Here is a 25,486-nt window from a genome sequence, read left to right on the forward strand (position 1 = left end):
ATGTTGCTTTCAAAAGACCAGAAACCACTGGGGAATTGCTGGAATGTTAAAAGCCCACACAACATGTCGTGAAAAGCAGTAATTTATTCAAAGACTGGGCACAGTCCATTTTTCTGCTTGTCTCTATATTTAATGGCATCAAATGGTCGAATGGATAACATGGATAAAAGAGAAAAAACTGCACATGTAAACACGTCTGAAATAGACCTTAAAGCCTCTCAGAAGAAGAGAGTTAGAGAGAGCTTTAGACCTGCTACTCGAAACACTTTCTGGTGTGTGTGTGTATCTTTTACAGCTTTGAGGGATCCACCGTAGTCTCGGGTAAAGTCAGGGGATCTTCCAAATCAGCCAGCAGCGGCTGATCGAGGCTGTCAGTCATATATACACTTGATCTCACAGGACAGTTGAAAGAATAGAAAGGTACCATCTGCAGGGACAATGAGTCCATCTTTTAGACTATTGGAGAGAACAGGATCCAATAAAAAGAGGCCCGAGGAACAATTCTGGAAAAACTCATAGGACAAGAACAGAAGGCAGCATTTAAAAAGAGGTCTCAGTGTCAAACTTTAGGCACTGTAAACATGTACAGTATCTGACGTTACATTAATAAAATCCTGACTATATAACCAGGGATAAACGAATTGCACAAAAATGTAAAACAAAGGAAGTTAGAACAAAAACTAATAAGAAATGTGTAAGATTCTACAAAAATCAAACATGAGCAATGACCATGTTAACCTCTTTGTACATAAGGTTTTCATGCTTCGATTTCCATGCTTCCAGAACATTCTTAAAGCATGCCGGAGAAAAAGAGTTTTTCAGCTTGAGCGCATTCTGTCATTACAGCTATAGGAGGGCAAGCCAAAAACCTAAAAAATGATATACATGTATATGACTGAAATTTGCAATGTAAAATTTGTAATAAATGACTCAATTAAATAGGAGGCAGGTTCAAACAATAGTATTATTAATTTTGAGCCAAACATAAATCATGCATGCTAACAATGCAAATAAGAGCATATGGAACATCAGGCTAACTTATCTTTGACTTATCAAACTAAATGAGTTTGCCATAGTCGCATGTTTTCTGAAAGCTTAGAGAGTATAATCTAAAACAGTATTGCCCTGCTGTCAGGGATTTAGGATAGTGACAGATTCACACATCCAATCTCGTCTCTTACATCTATACAATTCAGCACATAAAAAGAGAAAAGTAAAATTAAAGAACACAGTACATGTTCTGTGTGAGCTATAAGCAAGGTTGAATGTACATAGAACTATCCTGACCTTACTACTATATTGATTGTCCAATGGCTAGGCTTCAAACTTCCAACACTCCAATCAATTCCTAAAGGACAAAATCAAGCACCGCCCCAAAATTTCCTATTTCCAGAAGCTATTACACTTAATATATAAATATACTTGATATAAATCACTATTCGGAAGAAGACAACATCTAAACTTATTTTTCATGATGACTTCAACTATCCATTCTAGTATTTCCCCTAGGTTTACGGCTTTGGGGGGGGGCTGCGATCTCTATATTATTTTTGTGGCGGAGGTTCGGACAATACTTTTTTAAATAAATAATGTTAAATCAATCAATCTAATACTTTATATTCTGATAGCCACAATCTGTATGAAACATAGAAGGTCTGGTAACTGAGAAAATGTGTTGTAGGCTCTGGTGCTGAAGCGAAGTCCCAGTGGTCTATTTTAATATTTAAAAAAACTACTGACAACAAACTGTAATAACTGAAATAAATATGTCATGAGCAGGAGTACTTACAAAGTTACTAACAGCCTTTCCATGCCATTCATACTAGAACTGATTCTAAATATTCTTTCCAATTAAAACATGATTCACAATGAAATGTTCTTAACATGCTGATTATTTATGCTATTAATATCATAAATGCTATACTGTATGTAGATACAAGACGTTATGTTTTGTAATCTGTCACAAACCTGTCACGGTCCTGCCCTCTTGTTTCTGAGTTTCTAGTCGTGTGGCAGGACCGGGACGGAGCCCTTAGGTTTTATGTGAGAAAGCCATGAGTTGTTAACGTTTTTACAGCTCATGTGCTTTCTGGTGTCTTGTCATTTGCCCCACCCCTCTCGTTTCCTGTATTGCTTCCCTGACTGTCTCATGTTCCTCACCTGCCCTGTGTCATTATCCCTCGTTTGTCTAGCCCCATATAATGCCCTCATGTTTCTTTGTCCTATGCTCGTGGATTGTATATGTTTGTATGGTCCGTGTATATCGTGTTCCCCTTATCTTGCCTTGTGGAGATCTTTGGATTACCTTGCCATGTTCCTTGTCTAGTCTTGTTTATTGTTTGGAAGTTAGTTTTGTCTCTCTTGTGAGAAGTTTTCGTTTACTAGTTTTGTATATAGTATATTCTTGTTTTTTCCCCCATTGTGGGTTTTTGTTTGTAATTATTAAAGTTTTCTTTTCCTGCATAGCTGCCTGCATCTGGGTTCTCTTCCTGACAGTCTGACACAAACCTATATAGCAAACAGTAAACTGACTGACAGCTAAAAATACTTTATTATTGCTGCATTTTCGTTTACTTAAGCGCTACAGAAAAAGTGTCCATTTATGTGTCTTTGGCGGGAGAAGCAGCGCTCAAGGAGCGAAAAGGGTTCAAATGAAGCGCGTTTGGCGCTAAATAAAGATATTAGAGGATATAGCAAAATATAATCAACATAAGTGTCCTTGAGTGCACGTGATGTGTACAACTCAGTTATGTAGACGCGCGCCACTGCTCAATTTAAACCACAGAAATAGTCTGATTTTTTTAATGGTTTATTGTGTCTTGCGGTCCGGATGGAACGAAGGATAAGACGGGTGAAAACCTGTCATCCGGTGGTAACTGGACTGTTCCTTGTCAGGGGCAGGGCATGCGTATTTTCACCACCCTGGGAGCGTTTAAAAACGCAATTTTATCTGCTTTTCAGGTGATTGACGCGACATATTTTCCCACACGCGCTCTCTGTCCGCTGGTGAAAGTGTGCCTACTTGTGTATGTGCGCGCACGTGTCTGTGTGCATGTGTGTGTGTGTGTGTGCGCGCGCATCGGGTCGGAACTCGATACAGAGAGCAGAGGAGAATTGTAAAGGCGAGACCACGTAGAAACAGAAATGACATGCCGCCATGTAAATAAGATAAATAACATAATGCTATTTAGTTTGTTTAGTACGAGAACAAGGTATAGACATGTTATGTAGGAAAGGTAACCTTAAATACTTCTCTTGTGATCTACTGCTACATAAAAAATTAAATTAACCTGACCTTCAAAAAGGGAGGGAGGTGCAGTTGGAGGGGCAGGGGGCCCTCATAAGGTAATGGTACGGGAAACACTGCATTTTAAAAGTATGCATAACTGAAATTAGTTTGTATGCTGTGGTATGATTTGTATGGCAAAATCGCACAAATAATTTGTTTTATATTGTGATTTTGATGCCTTGTGCTATAGGTCATTTTTGGCCTTTCCAGTTGAAGAAAAGTGTAACGGTGATTGTTTTATGCAGCCAATCAAAGTTTAGACAACAACAACGTTCCTGTGTTTCATTTGTTAACACGGACTGTCCCATTTAATAAAACTGAATTACTTTAAAACTCTAGAAACAGTAGTTATTTCAGGACCTGCAAAAGTTGACACTGTAGCAGAGCTTAAGAGAGCGGCTGACTCAGCATTCACTGTTAGCTTCACTGTTATCATCAAAAGTACTTATATATTACAGCACAGCACTTAGTTCCCCGCGGGCAACACTGCGCAGGCAGCTATTTCCTGTCACATAAATACACTTCTTATATCTGAAAAGTATAGAACTTATTAAATTTCAATAACATTTTAAATCAGCAATACTGTAAATCAGACTATGAATAAGTTTCTAATAAGTTTCTGAATTGAGTTTCTAGAGCTAAAATCGCCAAATAATTGTTTTCTTTTTAGGCAGTCCGAGCTAATGTAATCAAGTATTAGTAAATGAAACCATCAAAAAGGTCCAACTGACTTCCATTCTTACAACCATCAAGGGGTGTGCATTTTGTTCTGTTCACAAGATCTTCCTTTTCTGTTGTTATTTTGTTAATCCATAGTAAGTCATCTTCGGAAGTGTTCAACTAAATATTAAATTGCTTACAGCGAGACAAAGAGGAAGTTGAAAGACGTAAAGCATGAAGTAAAATATCTGAGTTGCGAGTCGCTGAAGTGGCGAGGCATCGTACAAGCTGCCCGGGAAAGGGGTAATTACACAATTGTGTTAGCGAGCGAAAAAGACAGACGCAGAGATCGAGAACATGCTCGCCTCCTTCTCACTTGCTAGCGGGAGTACAAATAGAGCTGTTGAAAGAACAAGAGCGAGACGTGGGGAGCGAATAGGAAGACAGATAAAGTAAGAGATGAGTCAGTTGGCTAACTGTCAGCGATAATTAAACAAGTCGACGAAACGTAGCGCCGAAGTGTGCGTAACGTGAAATAATCAGAGTAATTACTGTTCGGAAGACTTTTTCTCAACATCGGTCTTCCTCCCACTCTGAGCCTCGCGACTACAAAATCATCTGCTGGAGTTCCACCAGGAGGAGGAGAAAAATAAATGAAAACATTTTATTACCTTCATTACCTTAATGTTTCAACTTCACTTTTTTACGCTCTCATACTCCCAAAGAGGCGTTTAAGGAATTTCCTATGTGATGAAGCACCCTTAATTGCTCAGGAGATTGCGTGAAGTTATGCAACATTGCAGATACGCTGGCAATAGAGATGTCTGGAGGCTGTTGAAGATGTGCTCTTGGTGTTATAGTGGAACGTGGGCAGCATATATGGAGACCTGTGGAGACTACATCAGCGTACATGATAGAGCGATAGAAGACAGAAAGAGAGAGAGAGAGAGAGAGAGAGAGAGAGAGAGGGAAACAGAGAGAGGGCAGTTAATGGAACAACCACCATTATTTTATGGATTATTTTTTTCAGAATACGCACCATAAAAAAGATGTAAGAATAACGCACAATGTGCTATATTAACATGAAGGGAATTTCCCTATTTCATTTTTTCAATGGCGTGTGCAGATATGCTTTGTCCTGGAACACTCAGTTCAGTAAAGCAACTAATCACCTCTTTGTCATGTGTTTTATATAACAAAGCAGCAAAATTTAATTAAAAGAATAGTTTACATTTTTTCATAATTTATTTCATGTAAGTCCCGGTTTCATTATATAGGAGAAAAAACTCCTTTTTTGTTGTAGAAGGTGTTACTGATAGCAACAAAGGTGTTAAAGGGGTCATATGGTGGAAGTACGTCTTTTTCTGTGTTTTTGGTGTGTTATAAGTTGCCCATGCATGTATTAGACACGTAAAATTGCACAAATGAAAGTGTGGGAACAAAAGACGCATTCTATCTAAAAGCGAATGCTCAACCAGATTTGCCTGAAACGCCTTGTGTAACCACACCCCGGCGAATCTACGTAACTTCGTAATGATTTGACTAAGACCGCCCAAATCTACACGTAGTTAAGGTGGGCGTAATTGTAAATCTCATTGTATCGTCTTGTCAGTACAATTGCTTTGGAACCTGATGTTCTGAATATGGTAAGAGGCGTTACATTTCCGTGAAATGCTTGCAGTATTTGACCAATCACTACGCACTGGTGAACTGGCCAATCATAGCACACCTCGCTTTTCAGAGCGATGAGCTTTGTAAAAAATCAGCGCGTTTCAGAGAGGCGGGGCGAAGAGGAGTTACAAACATGCACGGTATGTGGAAAATACAATGTTTTTTAAACTTTAAATGGTGTATACACATTGCGTTACATCTAAAACAAACAATAATATTCGTTTTAGCCGTGCAATATGACTCCTTTAATGACAGAATTTGGTAACTGTCCCTTTAAGAACTTTAAGAATAAAAACCTGTTTGGAATTATAATGATTTAGAGTTATACCACACTGACAGTTATGAGTTTTATGAGTTTTATGAGTAGGAATGGAAGTCAATGGAAAGAAGTCTAGTGTGACTGTGGCATTAGAACTCATTCTTTGTTTTTAGCATTTAACATCACAGCTAACTTACACTCATTGTCTAAAATGAACACAAATTTGACATGTAAATATAAACAGGTTAAATACTACTAAACCGGTTAACAGGTTTCTCCAGAACTCCATGTGTTCATGTACTCCATGTACGGCTCAACTGGTAGAGCATTGCGCTAACAATGCAAAGGTTGTGGGTTCGATCAATGAACACACATATATTAGACATACTGTATATAGACTAAATGCACTGTAAGTCGCTTTTGAAAAAAACGTCTGGCAAATGCATAAATGTAAAATTAAATATTCATCAGTGCCATCAATTTTAAAATACACAAAACAAAATGAGCTAAATTTGACAGTAAGACAGATTCATCCATTATACGATGACAAAAAAATAGCAAAATGCTCTCATTGTCACTTCCCCATCTTGTTGTGGCCAATCTTCAGGGAAAGCTTTCAAGATGTTGGAACACGGCTGCGGGGATTCGATCCCATTCAGACACAAGAGAATCAGTGAGGTCAGACACTCACTTTGGGTGATGGGACCTGGCTCAGACTCAAGTGTTCCAACTCATTCCAAAGGTTTTTAATGCATTCAGCTCTGGGCTTTGAGCAGGCCAGGCAACTTCTTCCACACCAAACTCAGTAAACAATTTCTTTATGGGATTTGCTTTGTCCACATGGGCTTTTCTGTATTAAAAATGGCTCCATTCTATTAAATAACTCCATTTTACTAAATGACTATTCATGTACCCGGGTATTTACTGTATAAGGTACTCCAGGGTTCTTCAGAGAATACTATATGATGGGCTAAACTATGTATACAAGTGTGGAATAAACAAACTGTTGTATGCTCCCCATGCAAGCTAGCAGCTAAAACAATGCGATGAACTTATTTAAAGAAAATCCTATGACATGTAAGTTAGAACATTTTGGGGTAAAATATCGCTTTTAATTTCTGTAAAGCTCGTCTGAGCCAACAATAATAACACAGGCTTAAGGAAGCATTAACCAACAAAAAGAAGGTGAATTATAACAAATGATTATTATACAGATGTAAGGCTGTAACATAGAATTGCGAGAATAAATGATTTAACCTCAGTGCGTTGAGGTGAAGTTGCACTCTCAGACAGCGTCAAGGTTCCATCACACAGAAGTTTTCTGCACCTGTACACATCCAAGTTCAAACCACGAAAAATGTCAGCCTTTCAAGGAAAGAATGAACTGTAAATGCAGCTGAGATGGAAGGAGGATGTGAAAGAAAAAAGAAGAAACAATGTAGAAAACAGACGGTAACTCGTCTTTCAAACACTCCAGAGGAATCTGGTCTATGTGTAGCTCTGATACGGCGAGACTGTGCAAACACCCGAGCACTTAATTTAATGAGTGTGGATTGAGTATGTGTCCCTGTGGGTCAGTCTGACTTCACTGGCTCTGTTCAGCTGCCCTCCATCATAAATCCCTCAACAAAACTCACTCAAGGGCTCCAGGAAACTGCAGGGTGAAAACGAAGTATGCAGGTTTGCATGCTTTCTGAATTTGTTTACTTATTTTATTGACTCAACATCTGTCATTGTTGTACTGATGATGTTCATAACTTATATAACTTAATAGGAGTTCAATAACTGCGAAATTTCTTAGTACCAACTATCAGAAGACTTACACATTGTTCTAAAATTTAAAGGGGTTTAAATTGCTCTTCATGCTGTTTGAAGAACAACATCTACTTCTAAGTTATTCATCAGAACACCTGACAACAAGTAAACAACATTAAAAAGTAGTAATTATTCATGCCCCAGTGCATGCTGGGAAGAGGTTATTGTAATCAAGATGAATCACTTCAAGTTGTACATTTTAGTACTTCAGAACAGCAAGTTAATCCAAATAAAGTACAATGTTGGTTATTTCGAGACACTTGTTTGTTTGATCTAAGAATAACTTTTCAAGTGAGCTACCCCGCTGATCTGTCCAATTGCCGGCCTTTACCGACACGCGTCATGTTGTGACATCGTGGCAGGGAGATGCTGGTGGGCTTGTCATGATTTACACCCATCTGCTGGTCTGCTAGGCATTGGCAGGGACTCGTCACCACAGTCAAGCTGTGTTCCTAATGTCTAGCTGACTGTTTGGCAACATGCGAAGAACAAACAGACCTACAGACCATACACACCATGAGCACTGATGCAAACATGCTAGCTTGTACTATGATTTCCTGTGGGTCAAAGTGGACCTCTGGGATCAGATGTTGGAATGATTTCGATGACAATGTCATTTTGGATGCAACATTCTGTGTATATAACAAAGAGTGTGGTCGTATTATCGTATGATTGCAAAGCTAAATCTAGACATACATTTTACGTTCTCCAAATGTTTTTCTAAAAAATGATGTAGGTTATACAGAATTTTAAGCGATAGCTCACCCTCATGTCATTCACACCTGTGTGTTTCTTTCTTCTAAAAGGAAGAGATTTTTTTGAGAAATATCTCAGTGGTTTTGGATCCATATAATCCATATTATATCCTATAATTAAAAGAACTTCTTGTTTTGTGTTCTGCAGTACAATGAAAGTCATGCAAGTTTGGAATCACATGAGGATGAATAAATGATGACAGAGTTTTCATATTTGGGTGAACTATCCATTTAACCGATATATGGTGGTGCTAGCAATACTTAGGTCATAGGTTTGAATCCCAGGGAACATACAAACGGATATATAATGCACTGTTATGCATTTAAACATTTGTTTAAATTGTGATTTAAGTGTAAATTACTTTTGTACCTTTTTGGTCCAGCGAACTACTAAGTTCCTTCCAACAGATTCCTTTGATAAATTTTAAGGTGTGAAACCCAATTGCCGGTGTACTTAGCGTTCGAAGTGTTAATGGCCTGGGGCGCACTAAAAACCCTGATCAATATGTGACCTTTCGCTATCATTGTAATATGTATGTATTGATTCTGGAAAACAGTGTCCATCGTGGAGCTTTCCTGAATGTCAACCGGTTGTTAAATATGAATAATGTCATGCTCAGAAACAGGACACTGGCGCCAGTGGATTTGATGTATTTGCAAAATATAGCTACCACAGAGTCAACATCTCTTGTTCTCTCACTCTTATGTCCACTTCCTTTCCACTTCCAGAATACTGAGCAGTTAGTAGCAATTATGTCTCATTGAACTGACTTTATAGATTATTGATTGGTTTGCTTTGCTATCCAAGACTATTTATGAGTCGCAGAGAGACCTTTTTACAGCAGGTTTGAGTGAGTAAGGCCATGTCAAAATTTGAAGTCAGGGTGAAATAAATAGTTGAAATAACACATTGATGCAAACTCAAAATTAGATTTTGACTAGTATTTCCACTCATTTTAGGTCATATTGCATAGTACAATTGTACAGTAAGTACAATTTCCTATAAATGAATTTAAATACAAATGGGGAGATTTACAAATATCATTGACTTATTTGTTTATATTGCTAGAGAAACCATCACTACTGATACTGCTCATACTTTTGATTAGAGATTTAACCAAGCTTCACACAGTTTTTGATTTATATGAATGTGAATGATTTAGGAACCAAAACATCATACAAACTTGGGGTTGGGCAGCCACCCAGAATCCCTAGCAACCACATAGCAATGCGCTAAAAACCACTCTAGCAACCGCATAGCAACGCCCTAGCAACACACTAGCATCACAATGGCATGCTGCAAGGTCAATTATAACTCATCAGAAAATGTAAAAATCTATTAGACTTAAAGGGGTGGTTCACCCAAAAATGACATTTTTGCCATCGTTTATTCACCCTAATGTTTTTTTGAACCTGTATGTGGAGATATTTTGAGAAACGTCTCCGTGGTTTTGTTTTGAAAACAATGAAAGTCAATGGGGCCCCTGTTGTTGGGGCCTCAATGTTCTTCAAAATATCTTCTTTTTGTGTTCTGCAGAAGAAAAATCATAATGGTTTGGAATGACATGAGGGTGAGTAAATGCTAAGAATTTTCATTTTTGGGTGACTTATCCCTTTTAACATATTTGTAGCCTTTTCAGACCTCATGGAAGAAGACCTGTGGGTTGGCCCTCATTATTAAAGGGTCTTTGTTAATCATTCTAATTTATAATGTTCACAGCTTTAACTCTCCCGTTAGGAATCGCTGGTGGTGTAATGGTGCTATAAATGGAGTATCCATTGCGTGAAAGCGTCTCAGTGGTGCGGGGATTCGGTCAGGTGATGCTGTAAAGGTTAGCAGGGGTTAAAGGCACAAGATTACATCCTCTAATGAAGTCTCAACACTGTTACGGAGAACGCTGATTCCTCACAGGCCATTACCCAACACTGAACTCCTGAGAGCCGGGTGGTCATTATGGATGCTCCCAACAGCCAGTTTCCCTTCCACATAAGAGTGGAGCCAGCCACTGCCAATTACCACAAGAGAGAGTCTGAATATGGATAATCTACCCCCTCCCCTGGATCCATCTGGCCTAAAAACAGCCTCAAAAAGGGGAAAATTGGGAATTATTATGCAGCATTGATGTTAGATAGGTTTCTCCGGATTTTCGCAAGTTTTTGGTGCTGGCTTTTTCATGTTTCAATGTAGAATGTGGTGCTGCTATGTCTTCGAGTGTATCTCTACCTCTTGTTCTGACTCTCTCTCTCTCTCTCTCTCTCTCTCTCTCTCTGGCTCGCTCATTCTCACAGTCAGCTATCACAGTCCTTCATCTTATCATTCTGTTGAAGGATTTTTCACCTGGAGTGCAGAGGCAGGCCTTGGCTAAACCCAATTTATTATTTTTTTATATCTTTTTTCCCTTTCATTTCTTTTAGTGCACGGCAGCTACGTTCTACGATAAATATTCATAACCAAAATCACCAACGAGTGATGCAGCGGTAACAATAACCCACTGTGAGCAGGAAGGGGGAGATACGGGGAGTGTAGGAGGAAAACAACATTGTTCAACAAACTGGGGGAGTTTTCAAAGGAGGCGGGGGGCGTCACAAGAAATAGGATGAGAAAATAATTGACACAAATAAAACAAATATTAAGAAACATTATGTAAAGAACCTTTTTTTCATTAAGAGCAGAACTACGTGAGTTTGAAGGGATAGTTCACCCCCTCCAAAAAAAGAAAAATAATTCTGTCATCATTTATTCATCCTCATGTCATTCAAAACCTGTATGTGACTTTCTTCTGTGGAACACAAAAGAAGATATTTTAAGAAAATAATGGTCTATACAATCAAACTCAATGGGGACAGTGTTGTTTGGTCACAAACATTCTTCAAAATACCTTATTTTGTGTTCTGCAGAAGATAGCAACACAGATTTGTATTGACATCAGGGGGGTGAGTAAATAATGAAAAAAGATGCTATATTTTTAAATTAAACATTTCCTAAGGCAATTAAAGGTCTAGTGTATGAAATTGAGCGGCATCTAGCGGTTGGGTTTGCGAATCGCAACCAATGGCTCACTCCTTTCGAAGCACTACGGCGGCTGACACAGCACTAAGATGACCTTCATTTTGTAAGGTCTTTATACACATCTGAAGACATGGTTAAGTATATTATATTGCATTACTGTCAATAGATCCTCTAAAGAATGACACACTAGATCTTAAAGGCAGTGCTTCCATGTGTTACTGTGACTCTGATTATCCTGTCAATGAAATAATGCCCGTCTATCACGTTCACAAATGTGCATAACTGTGAACAGTTGGAAACAGACAGGCTAATTAGAGAGTAAACAACTAGTTCGCTCGGACGTCAGCACTTTTTGCGCACGTCCAAATGAAAAAGAACGTGAAATGATGATCTGTGAGTGAGGCAATTTTAGCAACCACTCAACCAGATTAAATTTAAGGTGACCATCAATAAACTTGCGTCATTCACCGAGCATTTGACGGCTAATGAAGTGAAACTACAGTGACCATAAATAATAGTCAAACGACAATGTAAAAGTTTAAAAATGCATAAACATAGAGACTTTGATGTGACTTGTTTAAAATAAATATATGTTCATAAAAATACTCACACTTTGCATTTAATATATATATATATATATATATATATACTGTATGTTATGAGTAAATACACTCCTTTAGAATCAAACTGATGGCCTTGGTGTTGCTAGCATTATGCTCTACCAGTTCAGATACACTTTTAACAATTAGAAAGTAGAAAAATCATAGTATTAGTTGTTAGTTGATCATTACACCGTGTCATAAGCAGACTCGATATAACGAAAAGTAACGAAAACGTAAATTATTATTTGACTAAAGAAAACTCATCATTTGTAAGTTAACCACATGCCACAACACTACTCTAAATGAACATCATCAAAAGACATCACAAATGCCAGGTGACAACAGAAATGAAGGAAAAACAAAACAGCTTCATCGAAAATACATCGATAGTGCTGGTCAACAAACAATGCCGTCTCACAAATCTGATGTGATGCTTTCCCTGAAGCTTGTGTGAACATAAAAAGCTTAACTGGATTGATATACATAATATATTGCTTTCATCCCAGAATCCTTGACACATCCAGGGCCAGCACAGGGCTGCTCTCTTTATCTCCCCTCTGATGAAATGAACTCGCCGGTCCACGCGCAGCACGATCTGATAGGCGATTCTTAAGGTGCTGTGCGCGGGTTTATGTGCGACTTGTTTACAGGCCTCATAAAAGCCTTTATGGGGTTATCAAAGATAATAATGCCCAGAAAGACACAGAGAGCCCTGTGCCCCCTCAGCAACTTCCTCGGATGATATGAAGACTCCCAGTCATCACAGATTGAGTTTCCTGTTTCTGTGAATTCATTCAGTGAAATCCTCCAGGCTTAGCCACTAACTACCAGTGGTTCTTTCAAACATAAGCCCTCTTTCCAAAATCCTGTCCTTCAGAGACATGTTAGCATGTAGGCACTAAAATTCACAAGAAGCATATTTCTTAGAACACTTATTGTTGTATTTACATTACTTTTACATTGAAATACAGCTTTATTTAGATTTAGGCTAGTGGACAGTTCACCCAAAAATGTCATCATTTACTCAAACCAGTATGACTTCTTGCTTGCACAGAACACAGAAGAAGATATTTTGAAGAATGTTGGTAACCGAACAACGGCGGTACCCATTCACTTCCATTGTATAGACTCAATACCAATGCAAGTGAATGGGAATCGATCTGAGCACTGTGCCTTTCACTCTGCGAGAGCAGACCTTGTTCACAATTTGTTTTGTCTTATCCTTTCGTTATATGTCTTTTCTTTACAACATTTGAATAAATGTCATCTGCAAACGATAAGACTCAATCTCTCTTCTTTTGCGGTCTGCCGTGACAATATTCTGACAAATCATCTTTTGAATCTTTCAGACAGGCAAAGTGAAATAAAAATATGTCTGCAAACTGAAAATTCTGTATATTTAATTTATCAGACAAAACAAGGCCACCAACCGTTACGTACACAACAGCAGACTTGTGTTACTAGTCATGACAAGGTCATGAGTTCAAAAGCACGCGAACATGTTCTGATAAAATGTACTTTGAACGCTGCTTTGGACGTACCAAATGCACAAAAGCAAACTTACAAAAGCTTTAAACACGACATAAAAGCACCAAAAAGCTTGTCCAACCCGCACCAGTCTGCTTCTAAACAGTGGCTGGGAACAGTGAGACGGGGAATAATTGTTGTTCTTGCCTTGTCAGGCCTGAAGTACTCTCAGGGGAGTCACAGTGTTTGCCTCATAATTGGCTCCAAGCTTCCACAAAACAACTCTTATCCCCCTTTCCACACAACACGCCATACAGCCCGGTTTACCGGGCTATCTGACAGTATCGTCAGAGCGTCTGCACATCGATGGCCTGACAAATCAGGAACAGACGTCCCGTTTTCCCCCATTTTTAATGGTTTAAGCTGAAAGAAGTAAAGCGAGTCTTACTTGGTATCAAGCGCCCACAAAGTGCTGAGTCTCTGGGTAACAACCCATTGAAGATCTGAGGAGGTCCAATGACCTGGACATCTTTGATGATTGGGGTGTCAAACAGCAAGGCTCGGGTTAAGACTGTGATTTGGAAACAGAGTTCAAAAATGTGAACCTTTTAGTGTGTATGGCAGTGTCTGCTTTTTGGATTCTTAAAAATAAAGGTGCTAAATGGTTCCATCATGTACGTTTCATATCCAAAGAACTTTTCTGTTTCACAAAATGTTCTATGGAGTGGAAATGGGTTCTTTAGATTATGACAAGGTGAGAAAGGAATAGTCCATTTAAGAACTGAATGGTTCTTCGGGGAACCAAAAATAGTACTTCTAAGGCAACGTTTCCCAAGTGGGGTTCATGGTGGAATTGGAGGAGGTTTTTGAGTTGGTACACTTCGTCTACCACTGCACATACAAGTTTGAAGTTTCCATTAAAAATGTAAACTGCAAAAAAAAAGCTAAAAGCTTAAATTTATAACAGCAGTCTGTCATTTGGGAAACCCTGTATTGAAAGATTGAACAATTATAGCCCTTTGTGAAAAAATGTAACAATGAAATGTACATATAACATATAATTTACATTGCACTAAAATTAACCGTCACAAGGTCTTTAAATTAATTGCTTTTCTCCAGCTTTTGTACATGTCCAGTCTCTAAATCACTTTCATTTCATGTGATGTACACAAAATTAATTGCACATTGTAATGAGGAAAAGGTTCCCAGGTGCCCATGACCTTTCCCCCTCAACAGACGTCCTTCAACCGTGTCTATACAGAAGCTTTGACCCCTGTCACTCCAAAAGAGGCAATATGGTAAGTATAATTTTCTATCTACATCCCTATTCATTGAATGCTTCACATCTTCAAAAAACACATTTAAAGACAATTTGTCCTTGTTCTCATGTATTGCCGGGATTTCAATGCTTGTCATTTCCCTGTTGCATGTAGTCATGACACAAGCTTGTCATGACACTGTGTCCATGTTTTGACTCTACCTGGAAATCTTTACGTGGATGAGTCATGGTTTTGACATTAATTATTCACAGATGAGAAAGGTTGTGTAAACTTTGTATACACAGGATACGGGGAGGTCCCAAAGTCACACAATATTAGTGGAAAGGGATTTTATTGGGTGTTGAAGGGTGAAGGACGTGAGGAGGTTACGTGGGGAGATTACAAAGTAGTTTCAGTTGAGTAGTAAAATCTAACCTTGTCCTCACAAGAAGAGGAGGCGGATAGGGACAAAGTGTTGGTCGTTGGGTGATTCATGAAGTTATTTGGAAAGTTACTCTGTGTCCTTACTCAACAGTACATAATTTGACCGTTCACAATGAAAAAAGCCAGTGCAATAGGAAAAAGTGTTTTATCTTTAACATTGCTGTGTTGTACTGTATAGTTGCTGTGATTACAAAACGAGAACCTGTGATGTTCTACTTGGAACTTTTTACATCGTTGGACTTCGTTAGCAAACAGATTTTGGACCAATATGATTTCACTGAGGGCAGGGCTAGTCAATATACAGTAATACATAAAAATTGAATGATCTTGAATCTGAGATTGTCATGTTTGACCTGTAAGAAACAAATTTGTATGAATCAGGATGCTCATGAAATACTCAAAAATCTAAAATACTCAAGAGAATAACATGGAATAAAGTGCAGCAATCATGTCACCATTTGCAGTGGTATGAGTAAAAGTTTACTACTATATGAGGACTATTAGTATGTCTCTAACCACCCCCATAAGAAAGAAATCAGAAGAGGTCTCTTTAATTTCCAAACTCTTTCTTACATAAAGCAGAAACTCTTCATTGGAAAAATGGAACCACTCTCACAAACCGAGCTCCAATTTGCCCTGGCTGCTATAAAATTCTATTCAAAATGAGATATTATTTATTATTTATATTAATTAGTTATTTTCGAGATTAAATCTTATTAAAGATTTTAGTATGACCTCAAACATTTCTTCAGAAATGTATTCAAAACCAGAGGTATTCAATCGAGATTCATTTTATATCCCCATATTCTTAATGGATTTTATGTGTCTAATTTTGATCTATTTCTAATGTTAACTGATATTATTCTAAAGAACGTAAGAGCCTAAGTTAATACATTAATAAAGTGTAACTAAGAAATGAGCTCCTGGGCTATGAAAGAGCAACTTCTGAGCCATAAAATTTTCCTGTGGGCCAGTACTTTACATGCACAACATATAACAGCGCTCGTGGGTGCACTGCAAGAACTGAAACACTGGAATGCTTGCTGATCTCCAGCTGATCTGGAGACAGGCAGAACTGAGAAATGTATTTTACAACGTAACCGGGAAGATGCAAAGATGCCAGTTCCTACACAGGTTTGGTTCAGATGAACTTTTGTCTGTGTTCAAAATATTTTAGCGTCAATGTTAGTGTCACTCATTACTGTAATGTTAATCACAGTAACATAGATATTAGCATGTGACAGCATGAATATGTACTGAGTGTTTGTTGAAAGGCCAAACAGCTGTGTGAGCATGTTAAAACACGTTAACAAAGACTATAGCACACTTTAGCTCTCCATTCATTCAAAACTAAAATGTGGCAGCATTGAACCTTAATAAAACTTATTTAAAAACGTATTTCCTATTATCCTGTGCCATAAGGTAACATTCCCAAATTGAAGTGAAGTGAACTTTATTACTCAGAAGTTGTACCTTCACAGTTCAGGATCCATGCAAGTAACAACTTTTTCTCAGTTTTTGTTCTAAATTTTTTTTTTTAATTAAAGCACACAAAAGCGACAACTGCTGACATACAGCAAGAGCACAGAACTGTACCATAAATGTGAAACGCACAACTTATATTTTGGACGAGTTCATCTTTGACTTCAAAAGTAGTGAATGTAGTATTTTATGGTGTGCCTTTTGAAACTCCAGAATAGAGCCGTCACAATATCAGATTTTTCCGACTCCACAGTAATCATGGCCAAAGATTTCACAATAACAGTATCACAGCAATGAATTGTCATTCAATAAGACTATCAGTCAAATTCATCTTTATTTTTGTTTCGTTTGTGTTTACTCCAATGAATCACACTCAATGTATAAGTGTAGGGAGACAGAGAAAGAGCATCTGTAACCATTGTGGCTCATAAAGCAAAATTTAAAACAAGCGTTGAATGATTAACGATATTATCATATGTGTAGTTTAAACGCGATATCGACAATAAAACAACCGTTCAATACAGACACCCCTACTCCAGAATAAGTCTTTCTCAGGAGAAACATCAAAGAAGCCGTATAGAGTTAAGCAAAAGTCTATTTTCTTTCCACATAATTGCATCGCCGTCTATGAGAAGCAACGTAGATATTAAACACGTGATTTTTCTTTCTTATGAGTCACAAAAAAAAACCACCCACTCAAAATGCCCGAGCCAGTTCATCCAGAAGAGCTGTAGCCATGGTAGGCCTATTCCTACGTTCTCTGAGGAAACAATATGGGCAGCTGCTGGTCTCATACAGTCTCCCACTGACACTAATTAAGCCCCATTACATACACCAACACAGCCCTAACAAACAACACGGGCCGGGCGAGCGAGAGAGAGAGAGAGAGTGCTAGACAGATAGAATTACGCAGAGGGAGAGAGAAGTAGATAGAGATAGAGAGAGAGGCGACATAAAAGAATGAGACGACGGACTCTGAGTAAAAGCTAATGTTGTATGAAGCATATTGAATTATCCCAGCAGCTGATTTGCTGGAAGGCCGGCGGACGGATAGCAGTGGAGCTGATGCATGGGGCCGGCACCACATAATCGCTCCCATCGATGTGCTCGGCTCGTACCGTCATTTAAAAAACAGCTGATCTAGACAGTAGGGTCAGGAGGCCGGATGCGCACACCTGCAATATGCTCTCTCTCTCTCTCTCTCTCTCTCTGCTAACATAATTACGGCCTGGTGCATCATTTACAGTGATAACATTGAGCATTTGTCCAGTTTAAAACTTAGTCACCATGTTATTTGTCCCACGGACTGCATTAAACAGAGGCTGCCTGCGTTAATTGAGTTGGCCTCTGATGATAAAGCATGTTTTAGAATTCAATTAATCCCTCACCCTCCTGGTCTCCAGCGCCATAAACAAGCCTTGGGTTTAAAACAAAGTGCCTTGTTTTGCTTTTATCTACAAAGCCCGATCAAATGGAACTCGGAGGGCTACGGGAGGCTGAAAAACACATTTAGCGGTATATAGTACACTCTAAAAAAATCCCTAAAAATAGGACACAATATACTGTATTAATATGAAGGAATTTTCCGTATTCATTTTTTACAGTTGTTTTACCTGTATTTTACATTTCGCACTGTATTAAATTACATTTAAGCATTAACGGAAATGTCTGTAAAATAAAGGAAAATGTACTGGTAATTTTCTTCCTGTACTTTATCTTACAGAATTTTTTTTTACAGTGTAAGTATACGAGAAACCGAATGTAAAATAAAAGGCAGTGCTGTTTTTCTCAAATGTATTTACATAAGCGTTCAAAAACATCGTCCCTTTCTCTGAACCCTTAAATTTTAATAGATCTGGGTGTGAGTAAATAAACACTGAAAGCATAAATAATATCTTAATCTACATTTTAAACATCCATCTGAATTTTAAATGTGACTCTACAGTAAGACTTAAGTGCACAAATACATTGAACATTTTTTTGGTAGTTCCTTTTTAAAGCCTGCTAGTTTTTGTTTTATTATGACAGATTTTTTTAAATCTCTGTAAACTATTTATTTTTAAATTCAGAGTAACATCTAAAAGAATAATTTAAGGCTTACGGATAAGCAAGATCAGCAACTGGTGCACAAAAGATGAAAATTCTGTTAGGGATCTACAGTAGCACGTAAATTTCAGAAGGATATGACCTGTTGAAATGAATAAAAATGACTCCGAATGGAAATATTTTAGATATTTTTTTCTTTCTTTGTATAACCTTAGTGGATGTCTAAAAGGTAATAAATATTCTTTTGAAGTAATAAAATTATATTTGATAATAAATTCCATAAATCACACTACGAGCGTGCAAAAATGAAAGGATGCCCAGGTCAGCGCTGCAACTTCTGATCTCTCTTGTGTCCGGATTTGGCCAGGTGCACACATGACCGCTCTCAGCATCTGCGTCTGTTCTAATTGGCCCATCCTGCTGAAGTCAACAGAGGCCTTCCCGTCTTCATTTCACTCTCTTTGAGAGATTCTGCTGATGTTCGACATTACCGCGGCTCAACTTTTAACAGACTCTGACAAAAGGAAAGTGTTGGTGTAGTCGAACGGTTTGTAACACCAGGGGTTTCACGTTTTATAAAACTGAGGACATATCCATTAGTGTAAGACTCTCTCTCTCTCTCTCTCTCTCTCTCTCTCGACCATCTAATAGACTGTAGGTTCCTCCGGTCTGATAATCAAGGGCACAAAAAGATTAGAGAAATATTTCAAGGCTTCTGTGCAGTTAAAAGCAGAATAAGCCACACTCTTGTTTCTAAAGTTCCCTTGTTAAAAGTGCAGCGGAAGCCAGGAATACGCCTGCGAACGAGACGAAAAGGAACTGAAAGATAGCCCCAACGATGGGAGAAGCCAAGAATGTGAGATAAAATCATAAAACCTCTCTCTCTTCTTTACTGGGCAATCGATACTCACAGTTCCTTTAAAGATTTATTGGGGGGAATTTGAATAGCCAGAGTTTTCCTATTTTTCGGTGGACGCATTTCACTGTCAACTGTTAACCATTCAGCAAAACACAAGGTCAATATTGGAGGCGGAGTCTGGGGGACCTAGATTGGGCAGACCCTTACAGTAGTCTGAAATTAAATATAGTTTATTAAAATCATAATCATAAAATAATCTAAATTAATGTATTATTCTTTTTTATTACGATTTTGATTAAATATTTAATAATGACTTATATACTAAAACATATTCATCAAAACTATGGAATCATACAAACGTAACTATAAGATTTATGTTTAGACTATTTAAAATAAAAAATAATTTGCAATGTACACCTGGTATTTCATTAACCAGCTTCCTGAGGTTTCATGCTAGGATGCTTTCAAATTGTATTAAAAGTAGTAGTATTAGTTCCAACATACAGCATTCTGGGCTCGTATTTGCGGCTTTTTCAAGTATTCCATTTATAAATAAAAAGTTTCGTTTTATAATAAAATAAATTATTGCGTTGGCACAAGTATGTTTTCGCCTATCAAAATAATGTCAAACATTTAAGCAGACACTTTCAGATTAGATGACTTTTGAGTTCATTGTAAACATTTACTGTGTACAGTATATAAACTGCATGATAACATGCCAAGATGTATAAAAGCTGATTAAAATACTTTCAACCCATTAACCCATTGGTAGGTAAAATATAAACCAATATAAACCCAATGGTTGGGTTTGTCCCTTTTTGACCAAATGCTGGGTTGAAAATAAACGTTTAGAATGTATCTTTTAGTTTTTTGACAAGTTCGTCCCAATAATTGTTTGCAAAAAATGCAAATTCATTTTTTTATAATTTTGGATGAATTTCAGTAGTTCACAGAACACATACAGCATCTAAAAATAGTAAATTCAGAAAAAAGTGACATCATTTTGAAGTGGTCTACTGTATATAAGCATACACATCTTGCAGATTTTCTAAACCGTATCAGCACAACTACACAAACTACAATCTTATTTTTCCTACCTGTCAAAAGAAAACAAATGGTCGGTGAAGGTACTAGCTGAAGAATGAGAGGACTGTATTTGATATGTATGCTATATCTGTAACTCATCTATCAAAGAAAGAGTGACCTGAATTGAGTCTTCCTGAATGATTCCAGGAACAAACAGAGGGCTGAGCTATCAGGACAAAACAGCATGGTAACACACACAATGTGACTCTAGGCCATTGTCAAAAACAGCAAAACATATGGTAGCGGGGCAATATCAGCAATCCCAACATGCACACACAAACCCACACATGTGCAGAGACACACAATCCGACGCCAACAGTAATGACCTCACTGTCTGATCTGTCACTTCCATCTGTCTTCTCTTTCTCACCGTATAACAGCACGGCTCTTTTTCCCTTTATCACTGTCCAGATCTCTACACCAGCAATTCCATCATCGCGCTTTCTACCTCTGGCATCTCTTCTCCTACAGCATTTTTATCCCCTCCACCACGGCGAACGCGTGACAATGCTCTCAACAACAGATCCGGTTCCAACAAGGTCGTGAGGGACGGAGCCTTGATTTACAACCTCCGTCTTTTCCACGTCTTTATCCCCTTCTCGCGAACTCTCCCCTCCCATCCCGATAAAGAGCCGCACTGTTGCCGTGGCGGACAGCAGGTGCGAGCTGGATCAGAGGGGTATCGTAAGGTAGTGAATACCAGATGAGGAAAGCAAGGACACACTTCGTGAATCACGCCTGAGAGTCCTCGCTCGTGTTCCCACAGGATGAAAACAGCAGCAAGGACAGAAGCTCTAAAACTCTTGGGTTTCCTCCAAATTCAAATATGAGAGGGAATATCACAGGGTCAAAAGCATTTGGGATGCGAAATGGTGTATTTGCGGCAGAGTCTGTGGAATAAAAAGCTGAGAATATATCGCAAGATCTGTTTGGGTTGATCTCCAGAACGTTTAGTCTACAAGGTGTCCGTGAATCCTTATTTAAAGGAAATAGTTTGGATGTCAAAATAGTTTCTCTCATCTTTCTTCGATATGTGGTGAAAATTATTAGTAAACATTCACAGATCTGCCTCTGCCAAAAAGTAAACGCAAAGACTCTGACATTAACACTTTGATGTTTATATTTTACGCGACTCGCTCAGCCCGACATGTCACTCTCTAGCTCAACCAATGACGTATGTTTGGAGGCGGGGATACCTAAAATAAGACTAATAGCACAGGTACGTCTGTAAGACATCTGCTAAAGATCTGGAAAACATCTGTTGTGTAGAAACATCGGATAAACATCTTAGAGCAGTTTTACATGCATTTTAAATCATAAACATCTTACAGACATCCTCTATGTCTATATGACATCTGAAAGTAGACGTCTCAGAGACATATTGCAGATGAGCAATCAATCCAAAGTCTGTGCAGACATCAAAAAGATGTCTGCCAGATGTATATTTGATATCAGGGGTACTATAACATGAACAAAGTCAGACAAACAAATAAATATGGTAACACTTTACCGGGGTGTTGATAGTCACATTTTTATAAATCATTTGCTGCGAAAGATTACACGTTATCCCAGAAGATCCTGTTGGAAAATTTTGCATTCACACATGGAGATTTAGAGGAAGGCCTTTACCAGCTCTGCGAAACAGAGACGGATTAGAAAAGCATTTGGATGCTTATTAAGATCCGAGATGGGGTTGAGATTCAGAACGGGTACTTCAAGAGGTGCTTTGATGCATTGGGGGCAGAATTAAAAGAAAGGGGAGTAGACGTCTATTCTTTTTCCCCTCCGAAATCTCACATTCTGCAACAAGTTCAGGCTCCGGGGAAATAAAAGAGGGATGTGTTGTGAATGAAAAAAATAGCTGATAAAAAGCAGAGGTGACATCAAATCAAATCAGATCTTTCCTCCGCCCACTCTTTCAACCTTAAATCAGCTCCTGCCGGCGAAGACGGGCATTGGGCACATTTTATAAGTTGGGGGTAACTCAAACTAAAAGTAGAGATGCTACTAACTTAGCTAGATTTTTAGTAGCGTGACAGTATGTGGTGGTTTAAAAACAGTATAGTTTTACAGTATATGCAGCAAAATGAGAAAATGTACATGTATGGGGAATACCTTTTTGCAATAATGAGAATTGCAATAAAACTTTCATAGGTTAATGAGTTACATTACTGTTTTAACAGTCGTATATGTGGAGTGATTGCATGTTGGGTGAAGAAAAGGAAAATATGCAAATGTTCATGTTAGAAGTGGCGGCCAATATTTAGAAAAGGTTAAGAGCTCTGCCTGGGGTGCGCCCGGATAGATTCTTTAATCACAACATTTTAGCACGTTAAAAGACAAAATTGACAGAGAAAAAAAGACTAAAACAAATGGATCATCTTTAATTTGATAGATTACCAATGTGTTTTACTGCTTTTGGTTTATGGGCCTGGAACAGATGGCGGTCTTACAGCCTACCCCTCCTTCAAACGGCTGTTTTCCACAACACTCGCCTGCTTTTGCGGTTTTTAAGAGCACGCAGTTTAAAAACCTTGAGACGTGCTGGGTTGTTTATCTGGGGGAACATTCATAAAAGCTCAGCACTGTTATCTAAGCCTTAAAGTTCAAATTAGAAGAGCGCCGGTTCTCTCTCACTCGCGATGGGTGCGCGATTTAGCTGTGAGCGGACTGATGTTCCACTTTTGATTTCCCTGCTGGTGGAGTCTGAGGGGCAAGAGTATTTGTCAGTACAGATATGGGGGCAAGTATTTAACTGGCTGATATAGCAAGCAAATGAAGCCCGTTTCCATCTAGCGGTTTGAAATGACACGAGTCAGAGGCTTAAAATACTTCTCATAATCCCTTTGAAATTTAGAAGGCGGCACGTCATGTCCTTAATGACATTGGGCTGAATTGTTTGTTGGGAAAACAAACTGAGTTTGGGCACGCTTTTGGAAAGAGAGTGCTATTTTGTCCCCTGACATGCACGGCACGGTTTGGTTATCTTCAAATGTAGAAGAAATACACTCATACCACCCTTACTTGCTTTACATTTTGAAGGTAAACAGTATGACCTCGTTCATCTTCTGGACTGTCTTCCACAGATTAGTTCATCTGAAGGCACGTATGGTGTCAGAGTCCAAGAGCAGTGCAACCTTTATTGTGGGCGCATCATGAATGTGGGAGGAAGTGGGGAGGGAAAGAAAAGTGGTTGTTTTTGGTATTAGCATGCACATCAAAACTGCAATGCACTTGGGATGAAAAAGGAATTGGTTGAGCTAAGAGTTGTTGACCTTTACAGCTGAGGGCCAGGAGAGGTAATGATACACGCTTATTAAACTATCTTCTCATGTACTTGGGCAAGGATCTTTGGAACAAGTGCCAGAAGAGGCACTACACAAACACACACAGAGGAAAAGCATGGTATCAATTCCCTGTCGATATTTACCCACATCAAAACCACAACAGCTTGATTCAGTCACATTCAGTGACTCACACAAACATGCACTTAGTTTAGCGGTAAACGCTCAGGGCAAAAAGTTTGTTTGCTTGAATTCCTCATGAAGTCACCAATCATTAAGTGTGCTCTTCAGCAGGACATTTACCTGCAGGACTGTTCTGTAGGTCACTTTAAATAAAAACAGTTGTTAAATGACCAACAACCAAGCATGTTTTTTCAGATGTATCTTCTAACCGGAACCTTTCCCTTAAAGAGTATTTAGTCTCTTTTTTGGTTGCTCAGTCAATCCATGGTTTTTCCTGGCTCAAAATGAGGTGGAGGTGGTGCCATCCCGATCTTGTACACACACACAAAGGCCTACTGTACCTTTAAGTGGCTTAACCAAAGTGACTTAGACATATTAAAAGTTTTAATAAAATTAAAATGACAATTATTAGTCATATAAAACATTACTTTTATTCAACCAAACAGAATTTTTTTTTTATCATTTTCAACTAACTTTTCAGCCCACAACAGCCAACTGAATTAACCAGTCTTACTAAATGAGCAAAGCTCATTCACATCTTGCATTCTCTGTGGTTCACTTTAAATGATTCAATGATCTCTTATATTCACTAGTGAAATTCTGAAAACTGAAAAGTTCAATAGTTTAAAAAAATCGGTTCAAATGAGTCATTCGTGTGCAAGTCGTTATGAACGCAATGTGTGTTCATACTGGCGAACTCGCTGTGTACAGTATACGCTGATTCCCAACTGCACAGCTAAAGACATTACAATGATGTACGTCATGATAATTTAAGGAATTTCAAGAAATTAAACGTACTTTGTCTTGAAACACAGCTACCTCTTGTTCTGCAACTCTTTTTAGCGCCTCTGTGTGCTGATAACGAAACAGCGCCTCCACTGTGGCGTAATGCAGCAACTGCAGTTACAAATGACAGTCTGTAAAATGCATGTAGCATTTCTTGTGAAGACACCCGACATCATTTTGGCGAGAGTCTGAGGAGGCACCACATTTGACGGAGGTGGCCGCCTCCAATTTCTCTATGCAGGAAAAACCCTGCAATCACTCAATTGCTCACCATCAGAGTAGACTCTGTCAAACAACTCACTCACTCACTCACTCACTCACTCACTCACTCACTCACTCACTCACTCACTCACTCACTCACTCACTCACTCACTCACTCACTCACTCACTCACTCACTCACTCACTCACTCACTCACTCACTCACTCACTCACTCACTCACTCACTCACTCACTCACTCACTCACTCACTCACTCACTCACTCACTCACTCACTCACTCACTCACTCACTCACTCACTCACTCACTCAC

General features: G+C 38.6%; 1 protein-coding gene across 2 annotated transcripts in view; it reads right to left on the minus strand.

The window, feature by feature from the left end:
• Positions 1 to 25,486, minus strand: part of LOC130552534 (zeta-sarcoglycan) — a 235,344-nt gene that overhangs the window by 151,034 nt on the left and 58,824 nt on the right. The window contains exon 2 of one of the 2 annotated variants that reach the window (XM_057330877.1): positions 13,977 to 14,099. The exons of the other annotated variant lie outside the window; for it this stretch is intronic. The gene's annotated coding sequence lies outside the window, so the exon portion shown is untranslated. The remainder of the gene's footprint in view (positions 1 to 13,976; positions 14,100 to 25,486) is intronic. 2 annotated transcript variants of the gene reach the window in all.

The sequence above is a fragment of the Triplophysa rosa genome, linkage group LG4 (assembly GCF_024868665.1).
Source record: "Triplophysa rosa linkage group LG4, Trosa_1v2, whole genome shotgun sequence".
Lineage (NCBI taxonomy): Eukaryota > Metazoa > Chordata > Actinopteri > Cypriniformes > Nemacheilidae > Triplophysa > Triplophysa rosa.